Source organism: Ochotona princeps, chromosome 5, assembly GCF_030435755.1.
Source record: "Ochotona princeps isolate mOchPri1 chromosome 5, mOchPri1.hap1, whole genome shotgun sequence".
NCBI classification, from domain to species: domain Eukaryota; kingdom Metazoa; phylum Chordata; class Mammalia; order Lagomorpha; family Ochotonidae; genus Ochotona; species Ochotona princeps.
Window position 1 is genome coordinate 91,039,517 of NC_080836.1, and position 15,229 is coordinate 91,054,745.

Consider the following 15,229-nt stretch of genomic DNA (forward strand, 5'->3'; position numbering starts at 1 on the left):
ACTTCCCATCCAGCTCCCTGCTGTGGCCTGGGAAAGCAGTTGAGGACGGCCCAATGCCTTGGGACCCTGCACCCGCGTGGGAGACCCGGAAGAGGTTCGAGGTTCCCAGCTTCGGATCGGCGCAGCACCGGCCGTTGCGTCTCACTTGGGGAGTGAATCATCGGACGGAAGATCTTCCTCTCTGTCTCTCCTCCTCTGTGTATATCTGGCTGTAATAAAATGAATAAATCTTTAAAACAAACAAACAAACAAAAAAAACAAAAAAAACATCCCCACCTCCTGGTTTCTAGAGCGCTGTCCAAGCAGGAAGAACTCCCCAAGTTCACCTGTATTTGTCTAAGTGACTCTACTCCCCTTCCCCCTAAAAGCCATTCCTAAACCAACACAACTGCCCTAGACACTTCTGCTTACCAACACCTGCACCACTCCCACAAGCTCAATGTCCAGTGCCCCCCCCCACCACCACCCACACCCCACCCCTGGTTCTTCAGCTTTACAGCCCTGATTCTGACAACAAGCCTGTGACTGTCAGGATCAATGCTCTCCTACTGGCCCAGCCTCCTCTTCATCCCTCTCACCCTCACCTCCCTCCAAGATCACTTAGATTCTAAGTGATCATTACTCAGCCCCAATTTCCGCCCGAGGAGTACTCAGCAGCCAGGCCTCAGCTCTGCCCCCACTTGCCTGGAGGGAGGAGGACAGTCGACCATGGCCCTGTGTGCCCTCACTGTAAATTCCTGGAAACATGGGTTTCCCTGTTCCATCAACACCAACACCCCTTGCTGGGTGATGGCTCCCCACTTCCTCCAGGCCTCTCGAGATGCTGCGACCTCCTCCATAAGCCTTGCGCTTGGCTTTTTTTTCTTTCTCTCTCTCTCTCTCCTCTATTTTATTGGAAAGGCAGAGAGACAGAGACACAGACAGGGAGGGATCTGGCATCCTCTGGTTCACTCCCCCAGGTGCTTATAATAGCCGGGGCCAGGCCAGGCCAAAGGTAGGAGCCTGGAACTCCATCCAGGTCTCTCACCTGGGTGGCAGGGACCCAGCTCCTCAGGCCACCTACTACCTCCCAGGGTGCATGCTGAGCAGGACACTAGATTAGAGGCAGAGCGTAGACTTGAACCCCGACACTTGGATAGAGAATACAAGCATCCAGGCAGCTCAGCCATTGTGCCAGACTCCCACTGCACATTTACATATATGTATATAAACTTTTCCTCAGAAGCATTTGATCTGTTTATATTTTTAAAGGTTTATTTTATTTTTATTGGAAAGTCAAGTATACAGACAGGAGGAGAGACAGAGAGGAAGATTTTCCATCCAATGATTCAATTTCCTAGCAGCTGCAATGGCCAGAGCTGCGCCGATTTGAAGCCACAAGCTCAGAGCTTCTTCCAGGTCTCCCACGTGGGTGCAGGGTCCCAAAGCTTTGGACAGGCCTTGACTGCTTTCCCAGGCACCTTAGTAAGGGAGCTAGAGCCAAGTGCTAGGTGAAAAGCAAGACACAAGCAGTTCCCAGATATGGCCACTTGGGGGAAGGATTTGGCTGTCACTGGTTTGCAGAAAAGCGGACTTACCCGATTTTCCAGCTCAGTGAAATCAGTGAGTGGATTAGTACCCACATTAGAGAGAGAGAACAACAAAATAAGAATATAAACATAATTAGTGTTTCATAACACATTGTTTTTGATTTGTTGTATACAGCTATATAGGTCCTCTTTTTTTTTAACTTCCTGTGTCTGCAGGGGAGAGAAGGGTCCTTGCCATCAAATTACATCAGCACCCAAAGAAGGGGGACAGTCATTTGGTGATGCCTTAGAGACTCCAATGTAGGGAAGAGTGTTCCAACGGTTTTACTGGAGTGATTTGAATAGTTCTGAGATGTTGTTGGTTTCGTTGCTGCAGGATTAAGAAAATGTTTCCAAGGTTTATTGGCTGACCAAGTCCACTTTAATGCATCCACAGACCCAGGATGCTCTCACGTTCTCCAGCAGGAGCTGTAGGGGAGTTCCCCAAGTTCACCTACTAGGCCTGCTCCCAACCCCGGAGCATGTGTGTCAGCGGGGACAGCAGTCCTGCTTGGCAGTGTCTGCCCTTAGTCCTGGCCCTTGCTTGTGCCAGCAGGTGCTACAGCCAGCCCAGTCCAGCCTGGCCTCCTCCCAGCCCCAATTGCGGTAATGTGTAGGTGGGTTCCTGTCAGGTGAGTTCTGTGGTCCAGCCTGGCTTGGCCTATTACCACTCCCAGCTCTCCATGTAAACCTGAGGGTACTGCACTCTCACACAGGCAAGCCCACAAGTCCCCCACAGAACCTATCCCCAGATCTGGTTCTCTCGTGTTTTGGTAGTTTCCATGGCCCAGCCTGACATGGCCTACAGCCTGCTCCAACACTGATGGGTGGGTACTACAGCCTAGTCCAGCCAGGCATGTCCCCTAGCCCCAGCTTTTGTGTGTGCCAGTGAGCAGTGGACAATGCTGATTAACCCAACCCAGTTCTCCCACATGGGTGTGTACCTTGGCCTGACCCAGACATGCCCTCCAGTTTTCCCCCTCTAAACCACTCTGTCTCAGCTCCCTCACCTACCTGCAAGTGCAGTGGCCTGGTCCATGGAAGACCCCAGGAGTCACTCCTTCCATGTCACAGATGCCCTCGACTGCTCCCACCCAAATACATCCCCAGATCCCCTTTCCCTGGCATTCTGCACCCCCTGCCTGGAGACCAGGGGTGTGTGTCCTAGCTTGGAGTTCCCCGCCTTCCCCACTCATCTTTTTTTTTTTTTTTCTTTAATATTCATTTATTCATTAATTACATTGCATTACATGACTGGGATTCCCCCCCCCCTTTTTTTTTTTTAACAATGACATGTAATTTATTTATTTTTTAAGATTTATTTTATTTTTATTACAAAGTCAGATATACTGAGAGGAGGAGAGATAGAGAGGAAGTAGAGCCGCCGGGATCAGAACCAGCGGCCATATGGGATCAAGGCAAGGACCTTAGCCACTAGACCACACTGCCGAGCCCTTCCCCACTCATCTTAAACAAACAAAGCAGCTATGTTGGCATACTGGCATAGTTAACACAAATTTGGCATCAACTCGGCCCAGAATGCCTGCAGCTACTGGCTGCTTTTCCAGCAGTGTAGTGCTTTCCTGGGCACAGGGCACCTTAGGCAGTTGCTTAGCTGGTATATATGTATGTATGTGTGTGTGTATTTAGGTCTTGATGTAAAATACATATCCTTCTGTGGTCAACAAGTTTGAAAATCAGAGCAGATGTCCGGACGCAGTGTAAGTTGCTGCTTGGGACACCCATGTCCCCTCTCAGGGTGTCAGGGGGCAACTGATCCAGCCTTCTGCTAATGGGCACCCTGGGAGGCCCCAGATGCTGCTGCAGTGCTCCGGCCCCAGCCATCCATCTGGAAGACCCAGATAGAGCTCCTGGCTTCAGCTTGGCGGAGCTGTTTATTTTAAGATGTATTTATTGAAAATACAGAGTGGACACAGAGAGATCTTCCACTCACTGGTTTACTCCCCAAATGCTCTCAGCACCCAAAACTGAGCCATACCAAAGCCACGAACCAGGAACTACATCCAGTGTGGGCATTTGGACAGTGAACAGCAGGTACAAAGTATCTTTCTCCCCCTCTCAGCTCTGACTTTCAAATAAAAACAAATAGATTTTAAAAGTTTGAAAACCACCGTAATGCCGCTTGACTACAAAGAAACCAAACCTGGGATTGATCAATGGTACAGCTGGGTGATAGGGTGCTGAGTACTTGGTCTTCTGACTTCTCCCATTTTTGGACGTTGTAAACTCTCAAATTTTTTTAAAGTTAATTTAAGGAAGCATCTGAGCTCAGAGCTGGACATTGGCTACCCAGGCTTCTAGGCTTCTAGGAGGGGCTGAGCCGGGGCACAGGTGGCTGCTTCTGGCATCCGCTTCTTTTGTGAACTCCCTGAAGTTGGCTCATGGTGTAAAGGAGCCCCTCTTCATCTTGGGTTGCACTCTCCAGTGTCAGTGACCTGCAGGCCACCACTGAACAAAAAATATTAGATGGAAAAGTCCAGAACTAACCAAAAAAAGTCCAGAACTCCCAACAACATGCTGTTTGTTGCAAATGACCTGATTTAACAAATTGAATTTTAGAGCCCAGTGCGATAGCTCAGTGGCTAAATACTCACCTTGCATGCTCCGGGATCCCATATGGGCATCGGTTCATGTCCCAGCTGCTCCACTTCCCATTCAGCTCCACTGCTTATGACCTGGGAATGCAGTAGAGGATGGCCCAAAGCCTTGGAACCCTGCACCGGAAGTCCCAGAGGAAGCTCCAGGTCCCTGGCTTCTGATTGGCTCAGTTCCGTCCACCCAAGCCATTTGGGGAGTGAACCAGCAGACAGAAGATCTTTATCTCTGTCACGCCTTCTTTCTATAATTCAGCCTTCTCAATAAAACAATAAATCTTTTCAGAAAATTAACTTGATCATAGGTGTGTACCCATGGGAAAAGGCACACAACAGGTTCATGGAGCTCCAGACACCCAGGCACACGCTGAGATTCTTGGAACATGGCCCCAGTGGATAAGGGGGAATTCTTGGGGTCCTCCAATACATAGAAATGACCAGTTTGGAGGTTTCCCAGCAGGCAGCCTGCTATAGGTGGTCCAATGAAAGCAGTTACTTACTGCCCACAGCCAGCGCCTGCCTGCCTGCCTGCCTGCCTGCCTGCCTGCCTGCCGGACACAGCCACCAACACCACTCCTCCAGGCAAAGACTTCTTGTGTGTCTGCCACCTTGCCCCGGAGACGAGTCTTCTTCATCTCCCTCATGCCCCTCCCTCCCCACCCGGGCAGAACTAGAGCTTATCCCACGCAGCCACGCTAAGCAAGGTGCGCACTAGACGGAGAATGCTCTCTAATCTCTGCCCCCCAGAATGCCCTCTTGTCCGGAGGAGAAGCTAGGTGGGGATGCCTCTCCCAGGCTCTGATGGCCCAAACTGGGGAAATGGCTGCTTTGGAGCATCCAGCTCTGTTGAACGGGCTTCCTGGCTTCCTGGCTTCCTTCCAGGGTCTGGAGCAAGGGCGGTCTCCAGGCGCTGAGGATAGTTGTGGTTGGTAGCAGAGGCCCCAAAGGGGATGTCAGTACTATTTTCAGCTCTGAAGGAGCTGTTCTCAAGGGCATGTCAGCTGTCTAGGGGCTGATCACAACAGCTGCCTCTTCCTCAGAGAGCCTGCTGGAGTCCCCAGCCTGCGGCCCTAATTAGTTGCTGTTCCTTCCCCTGAGAGGGCATGACAGTCGCTGGGTGTGTGTGTGGAGGTGGGGTGGATTAGAAGGTCCCTGGTCTCCTGAGAAGGCTCTTTGGGGTGATTTCTCAGGATGGTACAGGACAGGGTGGAGGACAAGGGTGAGGTGGGAAGGGCGACTGTGAGAGCACAGGAGACAGAAAGCAGGACTGAGACCAGAGCACTCCATGAGGAGATGGACATGACCTAGTAGACACTGGGTGTGAACAGACACCCAGTTCCAAGTTGCCCTTCCCAAGTGCAGTTAGTGGAACCTGGTTAGGTGACCGAGGGCTGCAGGCGCTTGTACGGGTCCCAGTATGAGGGTCCAGGGGGGTCAGGGTGGGGTCAGGCCACTGGGAGTGGGAGGCCAGGATGCTGCCTGCTATACTTGTTCGCGATACGGTTATTTGAGTGCTCATGAAGACCAGATGTTGAGGCTGCAAGAAAGTAGGTGCCCCGAAAACAGTGTGTCCTTCACTTTGGGAGTCACAGTTGATCCTTGAGACAGCTCCCTGCTGAGAGTCAGTCCTTCTGGGGACGAACAATTTGTGGCTGAAGCAGAGCAGGCAGTGGAACAGGGGGCCAAGCTCAGCCCCACCCTCCCCCTTCTCCCTGACCCCATCCTGCACACTCCTGAGCCCATTGCCTGAGAAACTGCCCCATAGCCTGATGGTGACACAGATGTGTGTATCACAAAGGGGGAGTGGAAACCTAGGTATCAACTGGTGGCTGGAAAAAAACCTCCCCTGGGAGCTTTGATTGATTCACATGGCAAATAGATTCTGAGGACTACTGTGTGTGTAAAAACATGACCAAAGGACCAAAAGCCCAGCTTGGGAGCAAATGGACAAATATCCCAGGGCCTGAGTGGGAGTGGCCTGGTGGGTTACCACTCCCACTGGAGAGCATGAAAACGAGGTCAGGGGCAGGGGTGGCAAGACAGAAAGGCATCTGCCAATATGTGTGTGGGCTAGATAGTAGGTTGGTTGGGTTGAACTAGGCTTCAATGCCCACTGACAAGTACAAGAGCTAAATGGGATGTGGGACAGACTGAACAAGCCTGCGGTACATACTGGCATGCATGGGAACCAGGGTAGGGGGTAGGCCTGGTGGGGGTTATGGGTAGTCGCCCGGACTAGGCTGCAGCTCCCACTGGTTTGCATGAGGATCGAGTATGAAGTGGGTAGGATCGAGCTGGACTACAACACCCATTGGTGGAAACAGAACTGACCCAGCAATTGCAACAACCAGCATGTGCATAAGGTGATTGGGGCGACAGACGGTGCCGGACCCTGTACTGGCAAACTCACACAAGAATCAGGTTTGGGATCATCTCAGATGAAGTTTCTTTGGAGATCCCTCCAACTGAACATATGATCTCAGAACCCCAACCATAAAAGACTATGTCAGCCAATGGATTCTGAATAGGTTTCATCGCGATTGGAATGGCAAGATTGGCAGCAATTCAGAACTGTTGAACTATTGGGGACCTGGGATGAGTGGGAGGCTGGGTGGAGCTTTTCCCTTTTTTTCTCCCCTGACTCCAGATACAGGGAAAAAAATGATGATATTAGTGTGGAAACAATAGTATTACCTACTTTCCTGTAGCCTTTGACCCTTTGTACCCTAATCAACTAAGATTATTAATATATATCCCAGGGCCTATGTGATCCTGGAAAGAGAACTCTGTTGTGGCTTGTGTTTTCCCTGAGTGCCAAGCACTGTTCTTAGGGCTTTGCATCACAAGTCAGCAGTCCTATGAGACAGGTACTGTGCTGACCCCAGTTGACATGTGAGAAGATGGAGGCCCAAAGCAGTTATCAATGCTGTGCCTGCCATCCCAGGATTAGTAAGTATGCATCCAGAGTTGGCTGGAGAACTTGGAGTGGGGAAGAGGTGGCTTCCAGAGAGTGAGGAGATATGGGGAGAGGGAGAGAGAAAGCAGCAGGTGTATAGACAAATCAGCAGGAACCTGCCCTTGTACAGGGCAGGCCAGAGGCAGGGAGCTTCCTAACATGGATGGAAGAGTGAGAGGCAGGTGACTAGAATGTCTGGGACTGCAGCTGGCAGACAACGGGTGAGGAAGGGAGCCATGGTGGAGAGTGGAAGGGCGCTCCCCCAATCAAGGAAAGCCAGGGCGCTGGGCTCAAACTGTAAAAACAGAACCGGGAGCAATGACCGCCGGGAGCAATGACCGCTGGGTGAGGAAACCCATTCAGGAAGTACGAAGTACGAAGACCATGGGGTCAGCAGGAGAAGGAAGTGGTCAGGATGCGTGGGAAAAGGAAGAGGTCAGTTTATTTTCAAGTTAAACCGCTTCTTGGCCTTCTAGCTAAGACCGAGTGTAATGTTTTGAAGTCAATATTTTTGGCACAGCCACATGCTGGGCCTCGTGCGATGGTCTCAGATCCTGGCAAATTGCCTCAGGGGTGAGGCCTCTTCTCATCTGGTTGAGGAGACTGGGGCTTAGGGAGGGTGAGCAACCTGCCCAAGGTCACACAGCTAGCAAGTGGCAGAGCTGGAGCCAGGACCCTTGTTTGTGTCCAATGTGGACAAACATTTGCAAAGATAGAGGGCGCTGCAGGAGCAGAGCTGGGGGGAGCCATGTGCCGATGATGAGGTCATCTTTGGCCACGTCACTTTGAAGAGGCCCTCAAAACCCTAGTCTGGGAGGAGAGGGGGAAGGGGGAACCAGTGGGAACCTGGGCACTGCAGTTTGCAGCTCCAGAGGGAGGCTATGCGGCTGTTTAACTCCTATTCAAGTTCAGAGGGAAGCTGTGCCGGTCGCCTTCAATCAGGGAGAATCTGGGCAATGCTGGGAGGCAGGGCAGCAGAGCGCAGAGAGCGAGGTATGGAAGTGAGGAGGTGAGGAAATGAGGAGGTCAGGGAATGAGGAAAGAACCTGAGTGTCCAGTTCAGGTGAGGACAGCCCCCAGAGGCCAGCACAGGTAAGGCAGAGAGCAAGACAGCATCTGGCCCACTGCACAGCCGTTGCCCAGAGGGCCAGTGACAAGGACTGAACAGTACCTGGAACCTGGAACTCCATTTGGGTCTCCCACAAGGGTGCAGGGACCCAAGTACTCTGGCCATCCTCTGCTACTTTTCCAGGCGCATTAGCAGGAAGCTGGATGAGAAGTGGAGCAGCCAGTATACAGCCTGGTTGTTCATATGGGACGCTGACGTCCCAGGTGGTAGCTTAACTCACTTTACCACCCTAGGAAATATTTTTAAAATATAAGAGAAGTAACTGGAGCTAATGAGAAGGCTCAACTGGCTAATCCTCACCTGCAAAACACTGGCATCCAGTATAGACAGCAGTTCGTATCTCAGCTGTTCCACTTCCCATCCAGCTCCCTGCTTATGGCATGGGAAGGCAAAGAAAAGTGACTCAAGTGTTTGGGACCCTATAACCACTGTGGGACCCAGAAGAAGCTCCTGACTCCTGGTTTTGGACCAAGTAGCCATTGCAGCTACTTGGACAATGAAACAACAAATGGAAAATCTTTCTCTATGTCTCTCCTTTCTGTAAATCTGACTTTCCAATAACAGTAAATAAATATTTTTGGAAATATATTGCGGGCCCGGTGCGGTGGTCTAGTACCTAAAGTCCTTGCCTTGAATGCACCAGGATCCCATATGGGCACTGATTCTAATCCCGGAAGCCCCATTTCCCATCCAGCTCCTTGCTTGAGACCTGGGAAGGCAGTCGAGGACGGCCCAAGGCTTTGAGATCCTGCACCCATGTGGGAGACCGGAAAGAACTTCCTGGCTCCTGGCTTCGGATTGGCACAGCTCTGGCCCTTGCGATCACTTGAAGAGTGAGTCACCAGACCAAAGAGCTTCCTCTGTCTCTCCTCCTCTCTGTATATCTGACTTTCCAATAAAAATAAATAAATCTTCAAATATATACATACATATATATGCCTTTATATTAAAATGATGATTACCCATACTAATACTTTAAATATCTCCTGTCTCAAGTCTCAGAAAACACAAGTAAACGTGGCTTGGACAGTAATAACCATCATCATCTCAAAGATGGCCCAAGTACCGGGAGACCAGTATGGAGGTCCTGGCTCCTTGGCCGGCCCTGGCTGCTGCAGCCATTTGGAGAATGACTCAGTGGATGAAAGAGTTCTCTCTTTCTCTTACTCTGTTGGAAGAACAGGAAGGAAGACATTTTTACCAGCCCAATGGAAGATTTCTCTCTCTCTCATTTTTTTTAAAGATTTATTTATTTTTATTGGAAAGGCAGGTATACAAAGAGGAGAGACAGAGAGTTATATCCTCCATCTGATGGTCCACTCCCCAAGCAGCTGCAACAGCTAGAGCTGCACTGATCCTAAGCCAGGAGCCCAGAGTCTCTTCCGGGTCTCCCACACGGGTGCAGGGTACCAAAACTTTGGGCCATCCTCGACTGCTTTCCCAGGCCACAAGCAGGGAGCTGCATGGAAAGCGGGGCTGCCGGGATTAGAACCAGCACCCATGTGGGATCCTGGCGCATGCAAGGCGAGGACTTTCGTCACTGAAATACCATGCTGGGCCCAAGATTTCTCGTTGTCACTCTGCTCGAGAGAAGGAAAGAAGGAAGAAAGGAAGGACTGAGGGAGGGAGAGAAGGAAGGAAAGAAAGAAGAAAGAAGGAAAAAAGGGAGGAAGGGAAGGAATACATTTTCAATTGCCCAAGAGGGCTGCTGCAGTGCCAGGCATCATATACAGAGGACAATATCCAGCAGCCAGTGGAGCTGCCGCTTCATAGAAAGAAGACACTCACAAGGCCGACAAAGCCCTATTCTGTATAGAGCCTTCCTAGAAGGCCACCAGCCCCGTTCCCTCACTGGCCATGTGACCTGGGGCTGCTGACTTGATCTCCGCTCATCTCAGTGTTCTTAGCAGTGCAGGGAGAACTGTAATCGCGTTCACTCATAGGGTTGTGAGAGCTGAGGGTTGATTCATGCACAGCTTTCAGAACAGCTCCTGGCACAGGATTGGCATTGTATAAATTTTTGTTATCACTATCCGGTGGCCAGGGTTACATCACAATCCTGGGTCTGACCAATTGCTTGGCATGGCAGCGAGTGCCCCCACTGAGTTGAACCAATCGAAGTCCATCTATCAGGGCTGGGAGGGACTTGCCTGGAAGCTGCCATTGTGCAGAGACAGGGCAAAACTGGAGTCAGGAAAAGCAAGGGGTGGAGAATGGGAATTAATCAACTGACAGGATCTGCCACACCCATGTGGTTTTAAAAATAATAATAATCTTTATCAACACATGAGCACATGTTCTATTAAAAAACAAACTAAACTTGAGAAAACACACAAGGTGTTCCCATTCATATCACCTTGTTTCCCTAGAGATTCACATTTTTTTAAAGATTTATTTAATTTTTGGGCCTGGCGGCGTGGCCTAGCAGCTAAAGTCCTCGCCTTGAATGCCCCAGGATCCCATATGGGCGCCAGTTCTAATCCCGGCAGCTCCACTTCCCATCCAGCTCCCTGCTTGTGGCCTGGGAAAGCAGTCGAGGACGGCCCAATGCATTGGGACCCTGCACCCGCGTGGGAGACCCGGAAGAGGTTCCAGGTTCCCAGCTTCGGATCGGTGCACAGGCCCGTTGCGTCTCACTTGGGGAGTGAATCATCGGACGGAAGATCTTCCTCTCTGTCTCTCCTCCTCTCTGTATATCTGGCTGTATAAAATGAATAAAATCTTTAAAAAAAATTTATTTAATTTTTTTATTGCAAAGTTTTATTGCAAAGTTATTATACAGAGAGGAGGAGAGACAGAAAGATCCTCCATTTGATGATTCACTCCCCAAACTGCTGCATCAGCCAGAGATGCGCCAATCCAAAGCCAGGAGCTAAGAACCTCCTCTGGGTCTCCCACACAGGTCCCAAGGCTTTGGGCTATCTTTGATTGCTTTCCCAGGATACAAGCAGGGAGCTGGATGGGAAGTGGGGCCACCGGGATTAGAATCAGTGCCCATATGAGATTTTGGCGCTTGCAAGGCGAGGACTTTAGCCAATAGGCTACAACCATGGGCCCGAGATTCTCATTTTAACAGCAGTATTCGTATGGAAAACAGGAAATGAACATTGTCACAATTCCTTTTTTTTTTTTTTTAATTTGTTCATTTTGGGGGTTGGTGTTGTGGTGCAGCATAAAAAGTTGCCTGTCACACTGGCGTCCCACATGAGTACCAGTTCGAGATCTACACTTGATCTTAGCCAAAAGGCCGAGAAGCGATTCTGGTTTGAGATCTGGCTGCTCCACTGCTGATCTAGAAAAGCAGCAGAAGTGACCCAAGTGCTTGAGTCCATGCCACCTATGTAGGAAACTCAGGTGGAATTCCAATCTCCCAGCTCTGGCCTGGCCTGACTCTAGCCGTTATGGGAGTGAACCAGTGGATCTTGTTTTGAATGCACCAGCATCGCCTTGAACATGCCAGTTCTAATCCTGGCAGCCCCACTTCCCATCCAGCTCCCTGCTTGTGACCTGGGAAAGCAGTCTAGGACGGCCCAAAGCCTTGGGACCCTGCACCCCGTGTGGGAGACCTGTAGGAGTTTCTGGTTCTTGGCTTTGGATTGGCATAGCTCTGGCTGTTGTGGTTACTTGGGGGGTGAATCAGTGGACAGAAATCTTCCTCTCAGTCTCTCCTCCTCTCTGTATATCTGACTTTGTAATAACAGCAGCAACAACAATAATAATAAATGTGTATTTGATTGACAGAATGATAGAGGGATAACTCCATAGATGTTTACAACAACCACAGTTGGGTCAGGCTGAAGTCCGGTACCAGGAACTTCACCTGGGCTGCCCATTTAAATGACAGGAGTCCACAAACTTGGACCATCTTCTGCTGCCTTACCAGGCACATTACCAGGGAGCTGAATAGGAAATGGATCAGCCAGGACTTGAACTCATACTCCAATATGTGCATAGCAATCAGTGGCTTAACCCACTGTGTCCCATGCCACAATTCTCATATTCTATCTGCAATCTTCATTCATGTTTGACTCTTGTTTCCCTAATGTCCTGTCTATGGTCCATGGTCCAATCCAGGATCCCAAATTGCACTGGATTCTGATTTTAAGTACCATTCAAAGCCAGACAGAGCTCAGAGAAACTACCTTTTGTTTCAGAACTGTAGGTTACTAATTCAAGGATAATTTTTAAAAATTGCATTGAGAAATAAGTTTAAAAGATAAATTTAGGGGCCAGAAGTCTGGTACAGCAGGTTAAACCACCACCTGCAATCCTGCATCCTGTATGAATGCCCGATTGAATCCTGGCTGCCCACCTTCTGACCCAACGCCTTAATTTTTGTGTAGAAAAGCCAGAGTTAGAGAGGGGGAGAGAGAGATCTCTCAGCAGTTGGTGCGCTCCTCACATAGCCACAACAACCAGGACTGGGCCAGCCTGAAGCTAGAAGCCTAGAGTTTCACCCAGGTATCTCATGTGATTGGCAGGGGACACCTGCCAGGTATCTTATGTGATTGGTCCATATTCTGCTGCCTTTGCAGACACATTAGTTGTGACCTCCTTTGGAAATGGTGTAACAGGGACTTGAACCAGCAGCCATATGCATTTCATGAGGTAGCACAAACCACCATGCTATAACACCAGCTCCTAAATAGTTAATTATTGTTTTTTTTAAGATTTGTTTTTTATTTGAAAGGCAGATTTACAGAGAGAAGGAAAGTCAGAGAGAGAGGTCTTCCATCTGCTGGCTCCTTCCCCAAATGGCCACAATGGTGCTGATGCCACAGGGTGAAGGATTAGCCAATTGAACCACAGCATCAGCCCCATAATTCTTTTTGTTTGTGTGAGTGTGTTTTTATTTTTTTTTAAGATTTATTTATTTTTATTACAAAGTCAGATATAAAGAGAGGAGAGACAGAGAGGAAGATCTTCCATCTGATGATTCACTCCCCAAGTGAGTGCAACGGCCGGTGCTGTGCCTATCCGAAGCCGGGAAACTGGAAGCTCTTCCAGGTCTCCCACGCAGGTGCAAGGTCCCAAAGCATTGGGCCGTCCTCAACTGCTTTCCCAGGCCACAAGCAGGGAGCTGGATGGGAAGTGGAGCTGCTGGGATTAGAACCAGTGCCCATATGGGATCCCGGCACATTCAAGGCGAGGACTTTAGCTGCTAGGCCACGCTGCCGGGCCCATGTGTGTGTGTGTGTATTTTTTTTTAAGATTTATTTATTAGATTACAAATTCAGATATACAGAGAGGAGGCGAGACAGAGAGGAAGATCTTCCGTCCTATGATTCACTCCCCAAGTGAGCCGCAACGGCCGGTGCTGCGCCGATCCGAAGCCGGGAACCAGGAACCTCTTCCGGGTCTCCTATGTGGGTGCAGGGTCCCAAGGCATTGGGCCGTCCTCGACTGCTTTCCCAGGCCACAAGCAGGGAGCTGGATGGGAAGTGGAGCTGCCGGGATTAGAACCAGCGCCCATATGGGATCCCGGTGCGTTCAAGGCGAGGACTTTAGCCGCTAGGCCACGCCGCCGGGCCCATGTGTGTTTTTAAAGATTTATTTATTTTTATTGGCAAGGCAGATGCACAGAGAGGAGGAGAGACAGAGAGGAAGATCTTCCATCTGATGATTCACTCCCCAAGCAGCCGCAATGGCCGGTGCTGAGCCTGTCCAAAACCAGGAGCCAGGAATCTCCTCCAGGTCTCCCACACAGGTGCAGTGTAACAAGGGAGCTGGATGTGAAGTGGAGCTGCTGGGATTAGAACCGGCGCCCATATGGGATCTGGGCGCATTCAAGGCAAGGACTTTAGCCACTAGGCCACTGCGCCAGACCCTTGTTTGTGTTTTTAAAGATAGGTTTAGGAGTGGTCATTTAACTTAGCAGTTACTATACTTGTAAGAACCCCATGTCCCACACTGGACTGCCTGGGTTCAACTTCAGCTCCAGCTCCCACTTGTGACTCCAAGTGCCTGCTAATGCAGGTTTGGGAGGCCATGGAGGTGGCTCAGGTGACTGCTTTCCTGCCACCGCCAGGGGAGGCCTGAGCTGAGTTCCTGGCTCCTATTGCCCACTAACTGTGGAGACTCACTTTGGAGGACTGAACAAGTAGACAGGAAGTCTCTGTCCTCTCTTTTTCTCTGTCTCGCTGTGTCTCAAGCAAAAAAAAAAAAAAAAAACTAATAAATTTTTAGGAAGATAAATTGATTTGGGGACTTTTGTCGTCACGGCACATTAAGCTGCTGCTTGCAACATGGGCATCCTGTATCGTAGTCCTCCCTACTCCATACTTCCGATCCAGCTCCCTTCTAATACGCCTGGGAGAGCCTCAGATGGTGCCCCTAGTGGTTGGGCCCCTGCCACCCACATGGGGGACCTGGCTGGAGTTCCTGGCTCCGGGCTTCCCTTCAGCCTGGCCCAACCCCATGTGGTGCAAGCCTTGGTTTTGAGCCCAGCAAAGCTGGAAGTGGAATCCAGGTCAGCTCCCTGTATCTAACTTAGACTGACCTACCTAAGGGATGCTGTCATGGTCAAAGGCATGAAGACAGAACACATCCGCCCACAGGCCTCTGCTTGCGTTGCACCTGCTGGAACACAGCATGGAAGGTGTATGTGTGTTGGGAGGGATACATTTCACCTCCTTCGAAGTAGTACAAAACCAGGTGGTAAAGAGCATGTTTCTGGTAAATAATAATAATAATAATAATGGTACCCTGAGAACCTGTACCTGAGATGCAATCAACTACACCCTTGTGTGTGACAGCCCTGTCAGGGATCTGGCTGGGCTTGACACAGGCAGAACAGGGGTAGGGCAGTTTGTGGGTGCAGGGGAAGGCTCAGTCTTGCTCCCAGCATGAGGAAAAGAGGCAGCCACAGGTAGGAAGGAGTGAGACAACCTCATGGGACATCCTCCAAGACTCCTAGGGAGGTGGCACCAGGGGAGCTTTGTAGCAAGAAGGACATTTGTCT